This window comes from Hemiscyllium ocellatum, chromosome 35 (assembly GCF_020745735.1).
Source record: "Hemiscyllium ocellatum isolate sHemOce1 chromosome 35, sHemOce1.pat.X.cur, whole genome shotgun sequence".
NCBI classification, from domain to species: domain Eukaryota; kingdom Metazoa; phylum Chordata; class Chondrichthyes; order Orectolobiformes; family Hemiscylliidae; genus Hemiscyllium; species Hemiscyllium ocellatum.
Window position 1 is genome coordinate 39,844,092 of NC_083435.1, and position 24,193 is coordinate 39,868,284.

Sequence of the window (24,193 nt, forward strand, 5' to 3'; positions counted from 1 at the left end):
AAGTACTGAGTGCTTATATATATCTTTTCACATTGTCAGAGCTACAAAAGAAAAATATTTAGGCCATCAGAATTGAAAAAAGTTCATACCATCTGATCTGAAAAAAACTGGGAAGAATCATTTGAGGAAGAAATTAAAGAGGTAAGTCAGAAATGATGTTTCTAAGGGCTTGAATATCTGTGAAGAATATTGCTGGGAATAGGTTGTCATTTTATTTCACTGTTTATGTTTGGTACTTTCATAAATGTCTCTACATGTAGCTTTATTTGTTTATTCCTCTTTTGTGTAAAACAATTTATGTCCTTTTGTTAAAGGACAAAGTCTTTTTCCTAGGGTGGGGGAGTCCAGACCTAGAGGGCATAGGTTTAAGGTGAGAAGGGAAAGATATAAAAGAGACCTATGGGGCAATGTTTTCATGCAGAGGGGGGTACGTGCATGGAATAAGCTTCCAGAGGAAATGGTGGAGGCTGGTACAATTACAATATTTAAAAGGCATCTGGATGGGTACATGAATAGGAAGGGTTTAGAGGGATATAGGTCAAATGCTGGCAAATGGGACTAGGTCAGATTGGTAGGTCAGATTGGGATGTCTAGTCAGTGGGGCAACTTGGACTGAAGGTTCTGTTTCCGTGCAGTATGACTCTACAACTTGAACATTTGCAGCGTAATTGGTACATGTTTAGGCCACCACAGTAGCCAACTACAAAAATGAAACTTACTATCCATTGAGCCATGTTTTCATTCTGGGTTCTCAACAGATAAATATAAGCTCCAGCTGGGATCAAAGCAATAGGAAAAGAACATGATATAATTTAACTCCCTCTTTTCCTTTGTTGAAGAAGCTGACTCTCCAGTTAAAAACTGAGTGAGTGCCATAGTGAGTGCCAGTTTGCTGTTCCCCTGTGATGTGGGATCAGATGCAAATCCTTTCTTTTTCCTCAGTTGACAGTTATACACCCACTGTTTCTAACAGGGACACCACATAGTGACCAAGAGCTAATAATGAGGCTACTTTCTTTCCTCTGCCCAGACCCCCATCTTCCCAAGCACGGTGAGGGTAATGGCAAGACAGTCAGGTGGAGTGTAAAACAGGTTTCCAATTCACTATGAGCTCAAATAACTCTGGCATGGACCAGTTTTACCCTTAGATTATGTATTTCATATTAAAATAAGCTCAGGAGAAATTTATTCAATGGGGATTGTGAAATTTTATCTGCTGCTTTCCAAAGTTATTTGAATAAAACATACTAGGTAGGTAGTGCGAGATTACAAATCTTCTCAAACCTCACTAGGTCATGTGAGAAGCTGAGCAAAATATTGTTTCAATATAGCTGATTGAAAGGTTCTGATCTATCCTGGGAGATTAGATACACTGCACTTGCTCAGTCTGTACATCTCAAATTCAGATATCAGACATAGCATAAGACAAAACTATCAAATCCAAGCACAGGCTTTTGGGAAAGGCCAACATCTGGCTTGAACCACTATGTTGATGACCATGCTCTTGACCCACTTTAGGAAATGACAGTTAGAGTCAGGGATGGTGACAGAGAACTCTTTATAGAATCAGACACCATCATAAAATAGCTTAACACAAAAGGAGTTTGGCAGAGCTGAAATGTCAGGAGAGCCATCTTTCAGGTGAAATCTCAAATGAGGTTCCTTCTCTCAGTGTAAAAGTGATGGTAAAAGATCCTACACAGTATTGTTTTGAAAAGGAACATGGCAGGTATCCCTGGACTCCTAGCTCAATGTTCATCCCTCAATCAACGCCAAGAAGTATGAAACTATCCAGTCATTATCACATAGCTGTTTGTGGGATCTTGCTGTGCACACCTTGATTACCACATTTCCTACATTACAACTATGACCAGTTCAAAAGTACTTCATTTTCTGTAAATCAGTATGGAATTTTTGTTGGATTTAAAAGGCTCTCCATAACCTTTTTAAAAATTTATTTTCTGAGAAGGTAACAGAGACAAGACGGCGAGATGTCTTAAAGAATAGTGCAACAAGCACTTGGAGAAAAGCAACATGCAAGATGAAGGCTTTACAGAATGAAAATAACAGGTTAGGTAGAAGATTAAAAAACCTAACCTCAAAAGTAGTCATCTCTGGGTTAGTCCCGGTGTCAAATTTGAATGAGGGAAGGAATAAAAGGTTAAAGGAGATAAAGCAATGGCTGAAGAGGTGTTATATTGTTCAGGGATTCAGTTAGAGTTGTAGAGGTGTACATCACAGAAACAGATCCTTCGGCTCAACTTGTCCATGCCAACATGATATCCTAAATTAATCTAGTCGTAGTTGCTAGCATGTTGCCCATATCCCTCTATTCATTCACCCAACCAGATGCCTTTTAAGTGTTGTAATATTATCAGTCTCCACCAGTTCCTCTGGCAGTTCATTTCATACGCACCACACTCAGCATGAAAACATTGCCCCTTAGGTCCCTTCAAAATCTTTCCCCTCTCACCCTAAACCTATGCCGTCAAGTTTGGGACTGCTCTACCATGGTATAAAGACCCTGGCTGTTCACCCTTTCTATGCCTCTCATGATTTTTCTTGGATTATTGGGATCTCTTCTGTTCAAAAAGGATGGACTTTACCTGTTCTGGAAAGGGACTGACGTTCTGGTGGGGAGATCTGCCAGTTCTATTATGGGAGACTGTAAACTATTAGAGAGGATGTGTGGTGGGATCCTAAGTAGCAGAGACAGATGAGGATCGTTCTGAACCTGAAAAGAACAAGTTAATCAGAAAAGACAGACAAAAGCAAGTCAGAAAATGAAGTAATTCTGAAGAATTAAACTACATTTATTTCAATGCAAAAAGTTTTACAGGTAAGGTTGATAAACTCAGGGCATGTTTGAGAACATCGGATTAGGACGTCATAGCTATTACAGAAACTTGGCTGAGGGCTGGACAGGACTGGCAGCTCAATGTTCCAAGTTTCAGATGCTATACGAAGGATGGAAAGGGAGGCAAAAGAGCAGGGGGAAGTAGAGTTTTTGATTAAGGAAAACATTATTGCTGTAACTAGAGAAGATATTTCTGAAAAATCATCCATTGGTTGAAATTAGAAATGAGAAAGGAATGATCACCTTGATGGGACTGTACTGTAGACCCACTAATAGTCAGAGGGAAATTGAGGAACAAATATGTGAAGAGATCACAGATATATGTGGAAATAATAAAATTGAAATAGAAGGTGATTTTAATTTTCCAAATATTGACTGGGACTACATGCTAGAGAAGGAACAAAACGTTACCTTCTCTTGCGTCATAAAGCAGGGCAAGTGCTTGAAGTAATATTAGGGGAACACTTTTAGTTTAATATTCATAATTCAATTTGTTTTAAAATGGTTATGGAAAAGGATAGGCCTTCCATAACAGTTAAAGTTTTTAATTGGAGCAAGATAAAGTTTAAGTGGTGGGTCATTTGTTGGAGGTGATTCTGAAAGATAAGATTTACATGCATTTGGAAAGGCAAGAAATGATTAGAGATCGTTTCCATGATTTTGTGAGAGGGAAATTGTGTCTCACAATTGATTGAGTTTTTTGAGGAAGCAACCAAGAAGATTAATGAGGGCAAAGTGGTAGATATTGTTTTCTTGAACATTAGTAAAGTTTTTGACAAGGTTCCACACTAATTATAAAGTTAAATCACATGGGACTCAGGGAGAGCTTGCCAACTGGATACAAAATTAGCCTAATGGCAGGAGACAGAGAGTGGCGGTGGAGGGTTGTTTCTTGGACTGGATGCCTGTTCCAAGCAGTGTTCCACAGGGATCAGTGTCAGTTCCCTTTTTTTGTTTGTCATTTATATATCTGATTTGGATGGGAATATAGGAGGCATGGTCAGTAATTTTGTGGATGACACCAAAATTAGTGGTATAATGGACAGTGAAGAAAGGTTATCTAAGATTACAAAGAGTTCTTGATTAATTAGGTCAAGGTATTGCATTTTGGTAAAACAAGCAAGGGCAGGACTTATACAATTCAAAAGTGGGCCTTTGGTAGTGTTGTAGAACAGTCAGACTGAGAGGTTCAGGTATGTAATTCTTTGAAGTTTACATCACATATAGACAGGGTGGATTTATTGCTCATACCACTGAGGAGAAGAGTTGGAAAGGCATGTTGAGGTTGTACAGGATGTTGGTGAGGCCTCTTCTGGAGAACTGTGTCCAGTTCTGGTTGCCCTATTATAGGAAGTATATTATTAAACTGGAGAGGGGTCAGAAAAGATTTACCAGGATGTGGGGGGAATGGAGGGTTTGAGAAACAAGAAGAGGCTGGATAGGCTAGGACTTCTTTCACTGGAGCAAATAGGAGGTTGAGGGGTGACCTTATATATGTTTATAAAATCATAAGGGGTATAGATAGGTTTAATGTCAGGTGTCCTTTCTTTCAGTTCAATTTCAAGACGAGGAGACGTATTTTTAAAGTGAGCGGAGAAAGACTTAGAAAAGACATGGCGGCAATTTTTTTACACAGAGTGGTTCATGTGTGGAATTAATTTCCTGAGGAAGTGGGGGATGCAAGCACAGTAACAACGTTGAAAAGGCATTTAGATAAGTACATGAATAAGAATTGGTTGGGTCATGCGCAGGAAGGTGGGACTAGTTTAGTTTGGGATTATTTGTACCGAAAGTTCTGTTTCTGCGCTGTATGACTCTATGTCTCCACACAGATCCTAACACGCATAGAGAACTGATCATTCAGAGTCCACTGGATAATAACCAGCTCCCGACACACACACACACATCTCAAAAACAGGAAATCAATAAGAATCCTCAGACCCTTGCATCTCCCAGATAATGAAACCTCACCTTCACATATTCAGGAATGAACCATCAACAAAACTCAGCCTGGAAATCAGAGGGAAATGCTTCCAATAAACACACTCAATATCCAACACACAGCTCCAGTCAAATAGTTCAGCACAAAGCACCGAGTAAACAGCTCTCTCAGCTGGATCTTCTCACACAGCATAAGGGACATTTCCACCCCTGATTACCCACATGATAGTCAGACTGCCTGAAGATTGGTGTGGATATTATAGGATACAATTTGTATAAAAGCTGCTCCTTTACTCACCATCTCCTCACTTGGTTTTCAGTCCCTATAGGAAGTGAACCAGCTCTGGAAGAGGAAGAGGAGAAATGGGCCGAGTGGGTGGGCTCTCTGATTGACGTCTCTCACAGTCAATCCAAATATTTCTGTTAAAAATCACACAACACCAGATTATAGTTCAACAGGTTGATTTCGAATTACTAGCTTTCAGAGCGCCGCTCCTTAATCAGGTATGCTCCGAAAGTGAGTGCTTCCAAATAACCTGTTGGACTATAACCTGGTGTTGTGTGACTTTTAACTTTGTCCACCCCAGTCCGACACCCGCACCTCCACATCACAAATATTTTTGGAGCAACATGAATTTCCTGAAACTTGGGAAACTGACCGGGGAAATGGAGGTGACTTTGAGCCGCAGATCAGGTTGAGATTTAAACTTGTCATTGTCCCATCTGAGTAAAACCTCACTTGTTGCAGCTGCTGTCTCAGTACCCCTGGTAAATGTTTGACAGATTTCTTGTGTGGGAATAGTATTCTTCATCTTCATAGTATTTCAAACAGAAAACATCAATGTGGGATGTATATTCTAGGATGTGTTTGACAGCAGATCAGAAGAAGCAGACCCACAGCATCCAAGGAATGGATGATGTGCAGTGGTGGGATCAGCACATGAACAGGCGGGAGGAACACGTTGGGAGTTAAAAGGGAAACGGACAGAGAAGAAATAACAAGAAATGATTGACTGGGTGCTGAAGAATGATTCTGTGACTTGGCAAGTGAGCTGTGTCACACTGTGTGTGGCCCTCGACTTGATATCTGACTTCCCGGCCTTGCTCACAGCTCCCACCTACAGCGATTCAGTTCCCCTCAACTTCAATTTCTGAGGCTTAATAGTCACATCATCAGTTCCCAGTACCTTTAATGTAAAATTCTCATGCTCCAGTACAAATTGCTGCATGGCCTCACTCCCAATCTCTGTCACCTTCAGCCCCATCTCTTTTTGAGATCTCTACACTTCTCCAACTCTGGAGTTTAGTTCATCCATGCCACTTTCCTCACTTCCCAATTGTGTCTTCAGCATTCAGGGTTCATACTCATGAATTCCCTCCTTAAGTCTTTGCATAGTTATCGCCACTTTGAGGAAACCTTTAGTCATCCCCTCCTGCTCATTAACTGTACCTCAATTCAAAGGTGATATTGTTTTATGGTTCTACTGTCTTTACACCCAGCAAGTTTAACTTATCCATTTGAACGTATTGCTACCTTGAAATCTCAAATGGGAGAGACTTTAAATCATTCCTGGGTTTCAATTAATATTACTTGCTATAGACTTAGGCCACATGCAAAACGATCTCCACTCGAGGAGACTGCCAAATTTATCTCTGGATGAAATTAATCTACAAAGGTACATCATAGATGTTCGCACCGCTGCCTCACAGCGCTAGGGACTCAGGTTCAATTCCAGCCTTGGGTGACTGTGGAGTTTGCACATTCTCCCCTTGTCTGCGTGGGTCTCCTCCGGGTGCTCTGGTTTCCTCTCACAGTCCAAAGAATTGCAATTAGGGTGGACTGGTGATGTTAAATTGTCCTGTAGTGTCTAGGGATGTGCAGGCTAGGTGGATAACCTTGGTGGGCTATGTCTAGGGGGGTGCTATTCTGAAGATCAGTATTGACTTGATGGGTCAAATGGTCTCCTTCTGCTGTAGGGATTCTATGATTTTAAGAAACAACTCACACAAGTTAATTACTATCACTGAACAGAATCCTAACTTGTGAATTCCAGAATATTTATGTTTGTTTTCTGGAATGGGTCCTTGAGGCATTAAATGTGAGTCTACAATTTTTCAATGAGTACTATCAATATTTTATTATAAGAATCAATTCTAGGTTGCATTATGTAATGAGTATAATATTATGTAGTTTAGGATGATTAAAAGTTAACTCATCTGAAAATAACCATGACAGTATGACCCACCAAAAAATAATGCCGGTAATATATACTTATTGATGAAAAAAATTGAACTTAACCGCTTCTAAAGGCTAAGACAAGACAAAAAAACTTAAAATTTATCTTGACATTTCAAATACATATTTTTGTAAAATATTTGGATATTCTGAAGCTATTTTATGGTATATTTGGCCTTGGCTGAGAAGTGGCAAGTAACATTCGCATGACATAAATGCCGGACAATGATCATCTTCAATAAGAGACAATTTAACCATCACCCTTTGACATTCAGTGCTGTTACCATCACTGAATACCTCACTGTCAACATCCTCAGGGTTACCATTAACCAGAAACTGAACTAGACCAGCCGTATGAATACAGTGGCTACAAGACCAGGTTTGAGGCTAGAAATCCTGCAGCAAGTAACTCACTTCCTGACTCCCCAAAGTCTATTCACCATTTACAAGGCACAAGTCAGGAGTGTGATGGAATACTCCTTACTTGCCTGAATGAGTGCAGCTTGGCACAATCCAAGATGAAGCATCCTGGCACCACATCCCCAGTCAATTACTCCACCACTAACACCCAGAAGCAGCAGTGTTTATTGTCTATAAGGTGTACTGCAGAAATTCAGCAAAGATCCTTAGACATCACCTTCCAAACCTACGACCATTTCAATCTATAAGGAAAAAGGTATCAATTACATGGGAACACCATCACCTGCAAGTTCCCCTCCAAGCCATTCACCAACCTGACTTGGAAATATATTGCAGTCGTTCAAGAAGGCATCTCACCATTATCTTCTCAAGAGCAACTAGTAATGGGCAATTAATGCAACTAGCCACACCCATGTCCCACCAGTGAATAAAAAGAACATTAAAAATATAGTTTTCAAATCCACCTCAAAATGGATTGAAGATATACAAATATTTTGCAGAAGATGTACTTTAAATCCAAATATAAATACACAGATTTTTAATGTCTTGTGTCAGCCTTTCAGAGATCTTATTCAGACCTCGACGTTACATTGTGTCAAAGTTAACCAATTTCTTCCAAGTAACAAGTAGATAATTCAAATAATTATAGAGTCATTGGGTCAAAGAACTGTTCAGCATGGAAACAGACTGTTCAGTCTAACTCATCCATGCTGATCAGATATCCTAAATTAATCTAGTCCCACTTGTTAGCACTTGGCCGATATTGCTCCAAACTCTTCCTATTCATATACACATCCAGATGCCTTTTACATGTAATAATTGTACCCGCCTCCATCATTTCCTCTGGCAGCTCATTTAACACACGCACCACCCTCTGTGGGAAAACTTTGCTTGTTAGGTTCCTTTTAAATCTTTCCCCTCTCATCTTAAACCTATGCCCTCTAGCTTTGGACTCATCCACTCCAGGAAAAAGTCCTTGGCTATTCACCCAATCCATGCTCTTCATGATTTTATTTGAAACAGCAGAGGCAGTCAGCATTGAAGATTCACTGCTGGGTCAGACAGTTGTGCTGGTTTACTTCTCCATTTGTTTCACCTTCCACGTAGTCCCTGCTTTGTCTCTCTTCTTCCTTTTTCAAAGTGCTTGTTGTTTTGGATTTTTTTCCCAAAGGTTCTAAACACTGCAACAGCTTATAAAGCAGTAATTGCTGCTGCTAAAATTGGAGGAAATCAGCTCCAACATTGAAAATACCTCAAAAAAGGAGCAGCTCTTACAGTCACAATTTTTTCCTGTCCTCCATCTTACTAACATAGTACTTCTGAAAATAACTTATTTTATTCATGGTGGGATTGTGTGAGGGATGCATTGGAGGACTAATATACATTTTAAAAACGTATGCCTTACGAAAAAACTTCTTGGAAGATGTCACATATGTCACCTCAAGATTTTATTTTTAATTCACTCATGGGGTGTGGGCATCTCTGACCTGCAACCATTTATTGCCTGTCCCCAGTTTCCCTTGAGAAACCGGTTGCGAGCTGCCTTCTTATACTGCTGCAGTCCATGTACTATAGGTTGACCCACAATGCTGTTAGGGAGGAAATTCCAGGATTTTGATCCAGCATCAATGAAGGAACGCTGATGTATTTCCAAGTCAGGATGGTGAGTGGCTTGGAGGGGTACTTGAAGGTGGTTGTGTTCCCATTTATCTGCTGTCCTTCTCAATGGAAGTGGTGGCGTGTTTAGAAGGTGCTGCCTCAGGATCTTTGGGGTATTTCTGCAGTGCATGTTAGATAGTACACACTGTTGCTACTGAATGTTGGTGGTGGAGGTAGTGAATGCTTGTGGATATGCTGCCAGGTAAGTTCTGTCCTTGGTGATGTCAAGCTTCTTAAGTTTTGTTGGAGCTGCTCCTATCCAAGCAAATGGGGAGTATTCCATCACACTCCTGAATTGTGCCTTGCAGGTGATGGGCAGACTTTGGCGAGTCAGGAGATGAGTTACTTGCTGCAGGATTTCTAGCCTCTGACCTGCTCTTGTAGCCACTGTATTCAAATGGCTCATCTTGTTCAATTTTTGGTCAATGGTACCTCGAGGATGTTGAAAGTGGGGGATTCAGTGATGGTAGCACCACTGAATATAGGTTGTTTCTTCTTGGATATGGCATTTGTGTGATGCAAATGTTATTTGCCACTTGTCAGCCCAAGCCTGGATATTGTCCAGATCTTGTTGTATTTGAACTGATTCAGGATCTGAGGAGATGCAAATGGTACTGAACATTGTGCGATCATCAGCGAATATTTCCACTTCTAACCTTATGCTGAAGGAAAGGTAATTGATAAAGCAGCTGAAGATGGTTGAGCCCAGGCCACTAGCCTGAGAAACTCCTGCAGAGATGTTTTGTAGCTGAGATGACTGACTGCCAAAAACCACAAACATCTTCCTATCTGCTAGTTATAACTCTAACCAATGGAGAATTTGCCCAAATACCCATTGATTCCAAGTTTGCTAGGGCTTCTTGATGCCACTTTCAGGCAAATGTGACTTTGATGTCAAGGGCTGTCACTCTTACAAGTTATTTTGATAAAGATTAAGATTTAGGTGTTTTTAATGTATTCTTTTTTTAAAGTTCAACACTAATTACTGCTTAATTTTGTGATTCTCCTCATGCTATTGTAGTGAAAACGTCTATATGTCTATGTCAGGTCTTCAAGGTCCCATGAAATTCTGGGAGAAAGTCTGGGTGAACTTCTCAAAATTGTCCATGACACCTGACGATTCTTCCTAATACAGTATTTGTCTTCTGGGTTTGTAAACACTACTCCGTCTCCCATGAAAACAGACCTTTCTCAAATATCTTTCCTATCTTCCCATATTCTATCTCTGAGCCCACCTTAACATTTTTTGCCCATGTTGAATGATTGTATTCTGATCACTTCTCCGATTCCAAGCTCTGGCAATAATTTGGAAGCTTTATCGAAGTGACATTTGGCTTTCTGTCATTTCACTTTATCTTGTTACTGTTGTTACTTCTGGCCTCATTAGTTTTTTTCAATTGGAAGGGTAGTTCTTGTAGTGTGATATTCATCACTGGTTTGGTCAAATCTCCATGCCTTTAGTAGGTGTGTTTGTCCATTCTAAGATGACCTTGCACACATCTGTGTCAGCTTATTATTTATTCATCATTGACATCATAGTCCCTCAGCACTAGTGATGTTTGATGGGAATGAATGTTGCTTCTTGTTCTGTGTCCCAGTCCCACTCAACATCCTGCACAGTAAGACTGTGTACAGGTTTGCACACTGAGGACAGATTGGGCACGAATGTAGCTGAGTAGTCCTCATGTGTTGCTGATATTCTAGGATGTCTAACCTCTGTGTGAAAGTTCTATTGCAGAACTCACACAGACAGGCTTTCTGCCATGTGAATGCATTGATAGATGAAGAGATTTGCTAACTGTTTGGAGGTCTTTTCACACCCCAATGGATTCTCTCCAATGTTGATCTGTTGGTGTCTTTTGAGATCATGGGAATGGCTGAAACATTGCACCTGAAGAGTTTGTTCCCTATGTGAATTCTCTTATGTCCCTGGAGAGTCAACAATGACACAAAATCTTTCTCTGAAATATCACACTTAAATGATTGCTCCCCTGTGTGGGGTCCTCTGATGGAGCAGAGCATTTGATGAGAGTGAGTATGATTATTGATGTATCAGCCTTGAATAATTTCTCTCTATTTTGATGTGATGATGAGTGCAGAGGGTGAGAATATCAATAATGAATTGTCATACATCTCAAACGTACATTAGAGTGGTGCTGGAAAAGCACAGCCAGCCAGGCAACATCCGAGGAGCAGGAAAATCGACGTTTCGGGCAAAAGCCCTTCATCAAGACTGAAGCCCGAAACATCGATTTTCCTGCTCCTTGGATGCTGCCTGACCGGCTTGGCTTTCCCAGCACCACTCTAACGTAGATTCTGATTTCCAGCATCAGCAGTCCTCACTTTTGCCTAAACATCTCAGACATGTATGTTTATCCCTAGTGTGAAGACATTATTGTTTGTACAGGGCAAATGAATCTGAACTTGGAGAATATGAATGTCTTGCTGATTATGAAGGTTCGAGGATTCTCTGAATGACTTGTCACATACAATGTATGTGAATGGCTTGTCCCTGGTACAAATACATGAATGTGTACAGACATTTTTTAAAAATTTATTTTTTAGTGGGATGTGGGCATTGCTGGCTGGCCAGCATTTATTGCCCATCCCTAGTTTCTCTTGAGAAGGTGGTGGTGAGCTGCCTTCTTGAACTGCTGCAGTCCACCTGCTGTGTCTTGACCCACAATACCCTTAGGGAGGGAATTCCAGAATTTTGACCCAGCAACAGTGAAGGAACGGTGATATATTTCCAATTCACAATGGTGGCTTGAGGGGAACTTGAAGCTGGTGGTGTTCCTATATGTCTGCTGCCCTTGTCCTTCTGGATGGAAGAGGTCTTGGGTTTGGAAGGTGCTGTCTGATGATCTTTGGTGAATTTCTGCAGTGCACCTTGTATATAGTACACACTCCTGCTACTGAGAGTTTGATGATCTCAAAAACATTTTTGTCACACACCTTACACATGAGGATTACTCCCATGTGTGGATCCTCTGATGGAGCAGGAGGGTCAACAACTGTGAGAATGATTTGAGACACAGCTCAGACATAAATGGTTTCCTCCCTGTGTGAATGCGTTGGTGTACACCGAGGGTCCATGTCTCTGGGAATGATATATCACACATCCCGCAATTGAATGGTTTCTCCTCTGTGTGAATGCATTACTGAGTGTGAAGGGTCAATAAAATTTGTCACATGCCTTGCAACTGAATGGTTTCTCTCCTATATGAGTGCATTGATAAACACAGAGTGTTGATCAATCAGAAAATGATTTGATAAACACCTTGCATGTGAATGGCTTCTCTCCTGTGTGAGTGTGTTGGTGCACAAGGAGTGTTGATGACTATGAAAATGTTTTGTCACACACCCTACATTTAAATGGTCTCTCCCCAGTTTGAATACATTGATGATTCACAAATGTTGATGAATGTATAAAAGCTGAGTGATATGGCTCACATTTTGATTGTTTCTCTTCCATGTACAAACATTATTCTTGTGTTAGGAATTCATATCAGCTTGCTAAGTCTTCCTCACACTTGAACAGTCATATCTGTAGGGGTGAGTTAGTAGTTCATGAGGTTCGATGATTGATTAAAGCTATAACCACACTTGGAGCTCATTCACACTTCTTCCCAGCCTGATCCTAACCAATCACTCAATGTGCCCCTGACTCAACCAATTTGGTTTCACTGCCTAACCTTCTCTGTGTTGAGCAATGTTGTGAAAGGACTGGATGACTTTTCACAACCGTGGAGCTGTGTTTTGGATAATGGTCAGGATCTATCTGCATGTCTAACTTCTCTGTATCCTCTGGTACAGTGCTGTCTTTCTGTAAAACAGGAAAAGAAAATACAATTTCCTCCAGTTCTCACTTCTACCCTGTTCAAGTGGCTGATTTCTCAGTTTTTTTATTGTTTATTCTTTTATAGGCTGTGGGCATCACCAGGTAAGAAAGCATCTCTGGTCCATCTCTGATTGCCTTTGAGAATTTCATGCTGACACCTCCGTCTTGAACAATTGGAGTCCATGTGCTTTGTTAAAGAATATTTTGGCTTTGTAATAAATGATAAGAGTTCTAAATCCGAATGGTGTTGCTTGGTGCTGGTGGTCTAATGCTTTTGCTGCCCTTAGCTTTTCAATTGTAGTCGGTCATGGGTCTGAAAGTGCTGTCAAAGATGCCTTACTGTGTTCCTCCAGTGTAGACTGTACACACCATCCTGACTTCACAGAATCTCTACAGTGTGGAAGCAGTGTGACACATCCCATCCAGAGCCCTACCCTACCCCTGCAACCCTGCATTTTCCCACGTCTAATCCACATAGCCCACACATTCCTGGACACTATGGGCAACTTAGCATGGCCAATCCACCTAACCTGTACATCTATGGACTGCGGGAGGAAACTGGGGCACTTAGAGGAAACTCATGCAGACACAGGGAGAATGCATAGACTCCACACAGACAATTCCTTGTGGCTGGAATCGAACCTGGGTCCCTGGTGCTGTGAGGGAGCAGTGTTAACCACTGAGCTATTATGCCGCTGATTAAACTAAATTATGTTTTCTGCACTGTTGCTGGGCCTAAATCCTGGAACTTCCTCTCAAATAGCTCTGCAGGTGTCTCAACACATAGACTTCTGGTTTTCCACAGCTTCTTGCCTTGCCTTGAACAATCAGTAGCTGTTCCTCTTCTATAGTTTCTGCAGTTCACCACCAGCTTCTGCAGCGATTGAAGAATAAATACTGGGGAAGCCAGTGACCACCATCTCCCTTGAATAAATTTTTAAAAAGATTTGTGCAATCATCAGCACGTCTGAGGTTATGATGGAGGGAAAGTCTTGATGAAGCAGCTGAAAATAGTTGGGGCTAGGACACTACCCTGAGGAACTCCTCCAGAGATGTCTGGGAGCTGAGATGACTGATCTCCAACACATGCAACCATCTTCCTTTGTTGTATGTATGCAGCTAGTGGAGAGTTTTCCCCTGATGTCCATTGTTCCCAGTTTTGCTGAGGTCCTTGATGCTACAATCGGTCAAATGTGAACTTGATACCAAGAGTTGTTACCCTCACCTCACCTCAGGAATTCAACTCTTTTGTCCATGTTTGAACCAAGGCTGGAATGAGGTTAGGAGCTGAGTGACCCTGGGCATCTGTGAGCAGGATGCAGATAATAATTTTAAAGACCCTTCCCATGACAGAGAGAGGGAGTATTTATCTGGCTCAGATTTGTCCTGTTTTTTGTGAACAAGGCATACCTGGACACCTTTCCACAACGTCAGGTAGGCACCAAGCTAGTACAGAACAGCTTGGCTCAGAGAGTGGCAAGTTCTGGAGCACAAATCTTCAATACTATTGTGAGAATGCTGTCAGGGTCCATTTCCTTTGCAGTATCCAGTGTCTTCAGCTATTTCTTGCTATCATATGGAATGAGTCAAATTGGCATCTGTGATGAGAGGGTCCTCTGGAGAAGGTTCAGATGGATCATCCACTTGGTACTTCAGATTGAAGATAGATATAAAGGCTTCAGTTTTGCTTTTTGAACAGATGTGCAGGGCTTCTCTGTTATTGAGGATGAAGATATTTCTGAAGTTTCCTCCTCAGTGTGTTATTTAACGTTTTCAATTGACTACAGATCTTCAATCTAATCTTTTGGGCTGAAGATCATTGAGCTTTATATAATCACTTGCTGTTTGTGCTGTTTGGGTGTAAGTATGTGTTGTTGGTACACTAGGTTGACACCTCATTTTTAAGGATGCCTGATGCTGCTTCTACCATGCCCTCTTGCATTCTTCACTGAATCAGAATCGATTCTCTGGATTGATAGTAATGGCAAAGTGGGAAATATGGTGGGACATGAAGTTACAGATTGTGGTTGAACACAATTCAATGAGTGATGGCCCACAACACCTCTTGGATGTCAGTTTTACGTTAATAGATTTATTTGCAAACTAAAGCATTTAGTATGGTAGTCACTTTTTGCCCATACTGCTATGAATAGATGTACCTGTGCATTTGGATTGCTGAGGATGAGGTTAAGGACACTTTTCTCCTTTGTTGTTTCCCTTGCAACCTGTCGCAGACACAGGCTAGCAACTATGTCCTTTAGGACCTGACCAGCTCAGCAGTGATGCCACAGTGACATTCCTGGTGATGGTCAATGAAGTTCCTCACCCAAAGTATATACTGTGCCCCTGCCACCCTCAGTACTTTCTCCAATCTATGTTCAACATGCAGGACTGATTTATCAGCTGAGGGTGATGGTAGGTGGCAATCAGGAAGAGATTTCTTTGCCCATATTTGATCTGATGCCATAAGAACCAGAGACAATGTTGAGGACACTGACAGCAGCCCCCTTTCAACTGTACGCCACTTTTTCAACACCATCTCTTGTGGGAGAACCCAGAGAAGTTGATGGTGGTGTCTGGGACATGTTATACTTACAGAAACATAACTTACAGGCAATGTCAGGCTACTACTTATGGGTCTGCTCTCCTAATCTGGGAACAAGTCTCCAACTGTTGGATAGGAGGATTTCAGGATTGACTAGGCTGGGTTTGCCATTTTTATTTTTTGTGATACGGTTGATTTATTCCTTTATAACTTCACAGAAATTTGATAAACTTTTGTAAATTATTGATCATTTCTTTGGCATTTATATTTGATTCTGGAATCATATGTAAGCCAAACTAGGTAAAGAAGCAGATGTCATTCTCTGAAGGATGTAAACAAGCTATATGAGTTATTATGGTAATCTACAGTGGTTTCATAGTCAGCATTACTGAGACTAGTTTATATTTCCAGATTTATTAATTGAATTTAAATTCTATCAGTATTGTCATGGGCTTTGAACTAATGTCCCCAGAAGATTACCCTATGCCTTTGGATCACTCGTGACTACCTCACCACCTCCTTTTCAGTTCCACAGTGAGCGCCAGTCAGTTATGCCCCTGTGTGGGAGATGAGACACCAGTCCTTTTTTTGCCTTCACTTATCACATCCTGTGACTAGAAGCAGACAATGTAATTTATTTCTAAAAACTTAAATATTATCCTTTCGAGAAGGGAATTTGCCACAACTGCCTCGTCTGGTCTCCATGTGACTCCTGTTCCAGATAAAGTGAGCATCACTGATTGGGTCAGCACTTATTCCTCACTGTGAAGAAAACCAGATTGAAATGGACAATCTTTTAAACTTCTGCACTTCTGATACATAGTATTGTTGCCTCAGTGCCAGGAGTGACAGGGCACCACTCCATCAGTGCTGCTTACTTTAACATCCAGAGGTATGGATGATGGTTTCAGCAGCAAATCAGCTGAGGCGGGAACTCACTGGTCTCTGGCTCTCAGTACATCGTGCACCTCTTCCTGCGCATGGTTTCCCTATTCCTGACCCGATATAGGGAAATGACAGTGAGAGCCAGAGATCATAATGGACAACTCTTCATGGAATCAGAAGCCATCATAGTTCAACACAATACATTGCGGCTGTGCCTCACTCCTCAGTGAGGAGGGAGGAGGGCTGGGGTCAGGGGGAACGGTGAAAACTTGGCAGGGCTGGGAGCTAGGACCTGGTGTAGGTGTGGAGATGCCCTCCAATGTATCTCGTCCACATCCCACCCCTCTACCCTCAAACCCCACCCCTCCAACCGTAACAAGGACAGAACTCCCCCTGGTGCTCACCTTCCACCCTACCAACCTTTGCATAAACCACATCATCCAACAACATTTCCGCCACCTCCAAACGGACCCCATTACCAGGGATATATTTCCCTCCCCACCCATTTCCCCTTTCTGCAAAGACCATTCCCTCCGTGACTACCTAGTCAGGTCCATGCTCCCCCAACAACCCACCCTCCCTTCTTGGCACCCTCCCCTGCCACTGCAAAACCTGCGTCCACACCTCCTCCTTCACCTCCATCCAAGGCCCCAAAGGAGCCTTCCACATCCATCATAGTTTTACCTGCACATCCAACAATATCATTTATTGTATCCGCTGCTCCCGGTGCTATCTCCTCTACATTGAGGAGACTGGACGCCTCCTAGCAGAGCGATTTAGGGAACATCTCCAGGACACCCGCATCAATCAACCCCATCGCCCTGTGGCCCAACATTTCAAGTCCCCCTCCCACTCTGCCAAGGACATGCAGGTCCTGGGCATTCTCCACCTCCGCTCCCTCACCACCCGACGCCTGGAGGAAGACCGCCTCACCTTCCGTCTTGGAACACTTTCAACCCCATGGCATCAATATGGATTTCACCAGTTTCCTCATTTACCCTTCCCCCACCTCATCCCATCTCCAACCTTCCAGCTCAGCACCACCTTCATGACCTGTCCTACCTACCTATCTTCCTTTCCACCTGTCCATTCCACCCTCCTCTCTGATCTATCACCTCCATCCCCACCTCCATTCACCTATTGTTCTCTATGCTACTCTCTCCCCACCCCCATCCCCCTCTCATTTACCTTTGCACTCTGCAGGCACCCTGCCTCTATTCCTGATGAAGGGCTTTTGCCTGAAACGTCGATTTTCCTGGGTCCTTGGATGCTGCCCGACCTGCTGCGCTTTTCCAGCACCACTCTAATCTAGACTCTGGTTTCCAGCAGCTGCAGTCCTTGTTTTTACCCTATGCTCAAAAAGTCGATTCTTCTACTCCTAGGATGCTGCCTGACCAGCACCACAGTTTTCAAATCTGATCTTCAGCATCTGCAGTGCTCACTTTCTCCTTATTGAAGTTGCTGTCGCAGTTCCCCTAGTAAATGTTCAACAGAAATTTCCAGTATAGAAATAGCATTCTTTATCTTCAGAGACTTTCAAACTGACAACATCAATGTTGGATGTGCATCCTCAGATGTGTATGACAGCAGATCTGATCACAGCGTCCAAGGCAGTGGATGGGATCAGCACATGCACAGGAGAGAGAGAGAGAGAGAGAGAGAGAGAGAGACGTGGGAGAGGGGGTGAGAGCCACATAAGTGAAGACTAAAACTTAATTATGTTCTAATTATGATAATCAAGTCACACTACTGCACAGTTGCAATATCAGTATTATGTGTTTGAATTCAGTTACCAGAATGGCCAATTGTTTTTCTATGGAACTGCTCTCCAGTAAAGAGATTTTCACCAATAAAAAGACTTTCATTTTACTTCTTCAACAATCTCAACATAATCTATTCATTATAACAAAAAACATATTCTTAGAATCACATGACAAAATTGGTTAACATTTAATTCCGAGTTAGAACTCTATCCCCTTCTAAACCCAAACAAACATGCACACACACTCAGAGGACAAAGAGGCTCTTCAGAAATAATATTTTATAAACAAAATGGAAAAATCATCTTCATCACCGTTGTTCCGTAAATCAAATGATAGAGGTTGATGAGTCCTTGTAGTCCACTTAACTTCTCATTGGCAAAATCGAATTGCTGACAGCCATTTACTATGAAGAACTTATCTAATAAAACTTCAGTTAGATTGGAAATAAAACTGGTCCCAAGCTTGTGGAAACTTGTCACAGCTAACCTTCTCGGAGTTTGCCATTTAGTAACAATATTCCAGTGTTGATTTTCTCAAGTTTCTGAATTACAACCAGGAGAAAGAGACAGAGGTGCTGCAGCCTCCTGATTCTTTCTGCTGCTTCTCCTTATCATGCTTTCCCCTCTGGAAGCAGAAGTGAAACCCAACCAGGTTTGTTAGCAGCACAGAGGCAAATATTCCAGCAAGTGGCCAACAGTGATTTTTCATATAGTCCACAAATATATCCATAGATCTCCCGTGTTGTTTGATGAGAGGAATAACCCAGTCCAAACACTCGGGATACCTCATACTGGTTACCTTTATTGAAGCATATGTGGGTCAGTCAAAGGTCAGAGTGACATAGAGTCATAGAGTTATACCAGCACAGAAGCAAACAATTTGATCCAACTCACCCATGCCGACCAAGTATTCAAACTAAGCCAGTCCCACTTGCTTGCATTTGGCCCATATCCACCTAAACCTTTCCTATTCTCTTCTGACTCCCAGAACAATGGTTACAGTTTATCTCTAGTTTCAAAAGTATGATAGATTACAGTGTTCACTTGACCCATCAATTACACAAGAGGTTACATCCAAACCTGTGCAACATGATGTTAACCAACATGATACATTTTTTGGCCAGAGTCTTTTCATTCACTGTTCTTGGTTACTTGCCCATTGGTCAGGGCTCACCCACTCCCTATGATTGCCCAGTCATATTTGTGCTTTACTAATGCTTTCCCATCATACCTATTTGCCTCTGTTTGTGCCTTGAAATGATTTACTTTGTCGTTTAAAGTCTGCAACATTCAGTTGGGGTCAACTCCTTGTTTTGGAAGATCGACAAGTTTTGGGCAGACCGAAGAGTGACTTTCACTGAGTTGAGAGTCCTTCAGATACAGTCGATCCTTGTTGTGGGGAACAGACTGTAGAGCACAGAGTTGTGCAATATGGAGCTGGTCAGGATGAATCTTGACAAAAACCACTGAATTTTTCTCCAGTCTTCTTCTGCAAAGGCACATTCCAGCAGGAGATCATAGATCATACAATCCCTACAGTGTGGAAACAGGCCATTTGGCCCACCAAGTCCACACCAGCCCTCTGAAGAGTATCAGGCCCTGTACCACCTCACCGCCATCCCCATGTGACAGTGTCTACCACCCTACAGCCACTTCAAGGACAGTACATGATGGCGCAGACTAACCAGGGCATATATAAAGGATCTCACCAGTAGTGCCCTTTTCACCACCGGCCTAGTGATGTTTGGTCCTTGTTGGAAAATTTTGGTGATGAGGCATTCTGTCAAATGACTTTGACAGTCTGCTCAGGGAACTGCGCAACAGGATCCACCCTCAGGGTCTTGAGGACACTATGTGCTGACCACTTCCTGATGGACTTGTGGTCAAAGGTATTTTTCTTTGTAAATTTCTCCACAAAGGACAGATGATATTATATAGTTCAATCACTTGTAGCATTCTGCAGCAATGAGGCCAGTCCCATCCCTACCTCTACTGGTGACAGATAGAAACTCAGTACCTAGTGGCATTTGGTGTTTGTGTATCCAGGATCTGTGCACAATTTGATGCAGCAGCACACAAAGGTGACCAATGCCTCAGAAATGGATGGCCTCCACATCAATTCTTGAGCCATTTGTAGAATTAGAACTAGAAATCAGCCTCCAATACTTCAGGAGCTGGACCCCAAGTACACGTGTTTTGATTGAATCATCAAATGGGCCAAATTGCTTCACTTTATCATTGTTATCCAAAACAAAGGAGGTTTCCAGTGGGTTGCTTGAATAAACTCAAAATAACTGCTTTATTGTATACAAAATTTATTCTTTAAGCGTGCGACAACAAAGATAAATATACTATTGCTCCATGACATTCAGTAGCCTCACCTCCTATCAAACTGCCTGAGTTTTCCCATGTTGTTCGGTAAGAGGAATTATCCAGTCCAGATGCATGAGGTATCTCGTACTGATCACCTTTATCGAAACATACGCAGAACAGCCAAAGAACAGAGATAAGGAGAAAGTGGGGACTGCAGATGCTGGAGATCAGAGTCAAGAGTGTGGTGCTGGAAAAGATGTTTTTCTTCAGGCATGAGCCCTTCATCAGACATCTCTCCATCACTCCTTCCAGTTCCCACTCTTCATGGTCTACTCTATCTGCTAAGTGCTGTACTTCTTGCACTGCCAGTTCCTCTATCCTGAGACCAAATATCTTTATTTCTTCTTCTTCTAGTTTCTCCTCAAATGCCTTTTGGCCAACATTCTTCTTGTTGTCAGCCTCCTATGGGCCTTAATCTTAATCGCATCTCCAGCCATGAATCCTTTTGTAGCATTTACCAGTTGCCTAAGTATTTCCTCAGGCCTGTATTGAGTTCCACTGGAGGTGACATGACCCCTTCCTGCTCCATGTTACCATGAAGTTGTAACCCAAAGGAGTAGTGACCTGTTTACCTTTCGCTCACTCCAGGGAATGTGTCAGGGCGATGAACTCCGCCACTTGGGTCGGGTAGTCCCCAAACAATTGTTCCATCTTACACACCATACCTTCTCCAACCACCACAGTATCCCCTATTCCAGTATTTCCACCCTAATGCTTCCATGAGCCAACAATATACTGCTCCATATCCACTCCTTTCAGGGGTTCTTCTATCAAATCCTTAGTTTGCCCTCTTGCCTATATACGTGAGGCACTCATAGGCATTTCCTTATCCTAGTGTCATTCCATGCGCTAAGTAATATCCTATAGCCTGCACCACTCATACAGACTCACCCTGAGGGAATAATGTGGTTTCCCAAGCTGCCTGACAGTTGTCAGGTACCAATTGCAGCCATCTCTCATTTAGTCCCTACAGGACAGTGCATTTTGTATAATAACCTTCCACTGTTCATTGTGAGTAGATCACAGACTTCATGAGCCACAAGGCACAATCAATGGCTGCTCCATAGCATGGCAAACCTGCCACCGCCAGTGACTGTGTTTTTGAGATGGACACCAAAAGCCACATCTGTTCTCTATGCTTCTGAGTCAGTATGGTGCCATGGTGCTTTCTTTCATCAAGATACAAGGACCTTCTCAAGATGTGGAAGTCCCACTGCAGGTGCTTTCAAGAGGACTTTCTTTATTTTGGTATGTGCCTTTTCTTTTCTCACCCCAAAGTATCACCTTGTCTCTAGGACAACCCTATCCTGCTGCCTTTACAAGGAACTGCAGGGAGCTATCATTTCTGTGCAGCTCTCAACAAAGTTTCTATAATAGTTAGACAGCCTCAGTAGTTCTATGTATTTGTGAGTCGCGACATTTTTTCAAATGGCTCATTTTGTGTAATAGCAACAATCTCTCCCTCAATGTTGGCAAAACGAAGGAACTGGTCAGTGACTTAAGGAAGCGAGTGGAAGACATGCCTTTGTCCATATCTATGGTGCTGAGGTGGAGATGGTTGAGACTTTCAAGATCCTAGGAATAAATATCACCAACAATCTATCCTGGTCCATCCACGTCAATACTATGATAAAAAAAACACATCAATACCTCTACTTCCTCGAAGTATGGGCGGTACGGTGGGTCAGTGGTTAACACTGCTGCCTCACAACACCAGGGACTTGGATTTGACTCCAGCCTCAGGCATATATCTGTGCGGAGTTTGCACATTCTCCCTGTCTCTGTGAATTTCCTCCAGGTGCTCTGGTCCTCCCACAGTCCAAAGACACACAGGTTAGTTGAATTGGCTGTGCTAAATTGCCCATAGTGTTCATGGATGTATAGGTTGAGTGCATTAGTCAGGCGTAAATGTAAAAGAATGGGTCAGGGTCAGTGTGGACTTGTTGGGCTAAATCCCTACAGTTTTCACACTGTAGGAATTTTATGAAAAGGCTCAGGAAATTAGGCATGTCCACGGTCACTTTTATTAATTTTTTAGATGCACCATAGAAAGCATCCTTTCTGGATGTGTCACAGCCTTGGTATGGCAACTGCTCTGCCAAGACTGCAAGAAATTACAGAGTTGTGAACACAGCCCAGTCCATCACTTCAACTAGCCTTCCCTCCATTGAGTCTATTCATACTTCCTGCTGCCTTGGAAAAGCAGCCAATATAATCAAAGACTCCTCCCACCCAATTACTCACTTCCACCCACTCCCATTAGGCAGAAGATATAAAAGTTTGAAAATACACACCAACAAATTCAAGAATAGCTTCTTCCATGCTGTTATCAGATTTATGAATGGACTTCTTACATATTAGAGTTGATATTTCTTCTTTGTAACTGTAATGCGATATTCTACATTCTGTTTAATTATCCAATGTACTTATATAAGGTATAATTTGACTGGATGGCACGCAAAATAATAGTTTTCACTGTATCTCAGTACACGAGACAATAATAAATCAAATCAAATTTCCAGGTCTCAGACATATCTGTCAGTCCCTATGAGATCCTGTTCCTATGTTGGAGACCTGAGGTCTCCCCACTTGGGCATTTTTGAAGCTAATCTTAAATCTGCCACAGTCTACACCTTCTAACAGGGATAATAAGGCCCTGACATGCACTTTTTAATCCCTGCAGATGTCAGTAGCAGGTCATCAATTCACTGAATCAGGAGGGTCTCTCCTCCTATCATATTTGCTGGAGCAGCCCAGTGAAGTCTATCTGGGCAATAGTGGAACCCTGGGGTCAGGCAAGTTCATTACACCATGCATTATGAGAAACTGTAATTATGGTATTCAGCAAACCGATCATAGTTGGCCCAAAATCCATTGTTGTCCAGGACAGTAACTATCCAGTGTTCTAAACTTTAGTTATCAAATATCCTGGTGGGGCTAGGAACTATAGGGTACTCTGCGGGGTCATCTCATTTAAGGCTGTACACCCACTCTGTTGAGTATTGGGGTATGGTCTTCTGGTGGATAATAACTAATGCGGATAGCACTCCATTGTAACTCTCCAACGTACCGTGCAATCAGACCGGATAAATCAACGAGAAAAAGAAAAGATGGAGTCTGGGACTAATATCATGAGTAGATGGCTATGTGGCTAGCAAATCAGCAAATAATGAAGACCGAGTGCAGAATCTGTGGTAAACCAATAGGACCCATCTGGCTTCTGGACTGGCTGAATGAGCATGTTAGCCTGGGCCAGTGGATGTGGTTTATTTGGACCTTCAGATGGCTTTCAATTCCATGTCCCTCATAAGAGGTTAGCATGTAAAATTAAAGCATATGGAATTGAAATGGATAGAGAACTGTTGGCAGACAGGCAACAGGGAGCTGAGATTAACAGCTTTTTTTTCTGAGATGCTAGCACGATTTTTTTGGGGGTGGGTGGGGTGGTGCTAGATGGGGAGGTGGGATTCCACAGGCATCAGTACTGGATCCCAGCAATGCACAATATATATTCAGCCAGACAGTAGTGTTTGAATGGTGGAGCAGACTTGATGGGCTAAATGCCCTAAATTCTGCTCCTATGTCTAATGATAGAGGCAAGGAATAAAATGTTATATCTCCAAATTTGCAGATCAAAAAGCTGGGTGAGAGGGTGAACTGTGAAGATGATGAAG

The 24,193-nt window shown here is 42.2% G+C and overlaps 1 protein-coding gene across 3 annotated transcripts in view; it reads right to left on the bottom strand.

The window, feature by feature from the left end:
- LOC132832744 (zinc finger protein 271-like) overlaps positions 1-24,193 on the bottom strand; it is a 53,546-nt gene that overhangs the window by 6,434 nt on the left and 22,919 nt on the right. The window contains exon 1 of one of the 3 annotated variants that reach the window (XM_060850867.1): positions 18,459-18,538. The exons of 1 other annotated variant lie outside the window; for it this stretch is intronic. The gene's annotated coding sequence lies outside the window, so the exon portion shown is untranslated. Of the gene's footprint in view, positions 1-5,096; positions 5,188-18,458; positions 18,539-24,193 lie in introns of those variants that run through there. One more of the 3 variants, XM_060850866.1, reaches the window with a different exon arrangement.